Here is a 1,274-nt window from a genome sequence, read left to right as displayed (position 1 = left end):
CTAGGAGTCCCCATAATCAAGCTTTGAAAAACATAGAGTTCTACCCTGGATATGCCTGGGTTGGAAAAGTCAAATATAAACCAGGCCAAGCAATGACACATGAAAAATCCTATGATATCTCACTGAAATACATGGTGAGATGCCCATCCAATAATTAAACTGGCAACAAAGCATTCAGAAAACTGGCCCATAAATTATTATTGCAGGCAGCATATTAATTCATAATTTGGTCTACCTGATAATTCTGGATTGAAACTAAGAAACTGAATAACACCCAGAATTTTGCATTGCAACTTGAGTGATCATAGCAAACCTCCAACCTTGGTCAGCTATTTTTTTAGCCATAAAGTAATCTTCAGCAATATAATGGCTAAAAGCTATAAGCTCTCCAGCTTGATCTAATACATCCTTCCTCATCAAATATGACATTTCTGTTACACATTTGACTCCAGTAACATTAGCTGAGATACGCTCTGTACATTATGGTGACGCCTAGCCACCCCATGGAAATATAAAACCCTTGGATGAGAAGTTCCAAAATATACTTGTTCTATTGTTTGTCCTTTGTTCTTGAAGAGGACCATGACATCAGGAACAAGATGCCATGACTCGAAAGTGAATTGGATTTAAGTGAGGCAGTGATATGCAAAGTCACCAGCTTCACTCTCTCCTCTGGAGTCATCTGGGTCCAGTGGCAAGATAAGAAATCAGGACACCTGGAGAAGGCCCTGGATGCAAAGAGAGAGCTTGGCCTTTTTAAGCTAAGGCCTTTCCCAGGCCTCAGTTTGTCTGAGGCAACGCTCATGCAGTGATTAAGGCTAGGTAAGAAGAAAAGAGATAAAGAATAACCTTTTTTACTTAGTCAGAAAAAATCAATCTAGTAAGGAAGACCCTCAGGGTTTCTAGCCAAAACAGAAAGAGCTGCTAATTATACTCACTCTGAACCACCAGAGCCCAAACAATGACCAAGAATGGATTGGGCTGGGATTTATTGTTGGCCAATCAAGGAGAGCCAGAGGGATCTGGGTTTAAGGCATATGATCATTAAAAAAAAAAATGTAGGTTGCAAACCTGAGAGGAAGGAAGGAAGGAAGGAGGGAGGGGGGGAGGTAACCAACCTGTTCTAATGCAACAGCAAAACGTTCTAATGCAGCAGTCTGTCTGCAACACGGGGTAGACAACCAAGCCCATTTTTCCTGTAATTTGATTAACCAGGTCCCTAAGTGTATCTGGAATTACTTTGGCTCCACTATCCCACATCCATATAGGGTCAT

The 1,274-nt window shown here is 41.1% G+C and overlaps 1 pseudogene; it reads right to left on the bottom strand.

Moving 5' to 3' along the window:
- LOC118833187 lies at positions 1-584 on the bottom strand (annotated as a pseudogene).
- Between the last annotated feature and the right edge of the window lie 690 nt (positions 585-1,274).

This window comes from Trichosurus vulpecula, assembly GCF_011100635.1.
Source record: "Trichosurus vulpecula isolate mTriVul1 chromosome X unlocalized genomic scaffold, mTriVul1.pri SUPER_X_unloc_3, whole genome shotgun sequence".
Lineage (NCBI taxonomy): Eukaryota > Metazoa > Chordata > Mammalia > Diprotodontia > Phalangeridae > Trichosurus > Trichosurus vulpecula.
The sequence above is the reverse complement of the archived record's forward strand: the minus strand, read 5'-3'. Positions and strand labels throughout refer to the sequence as shown.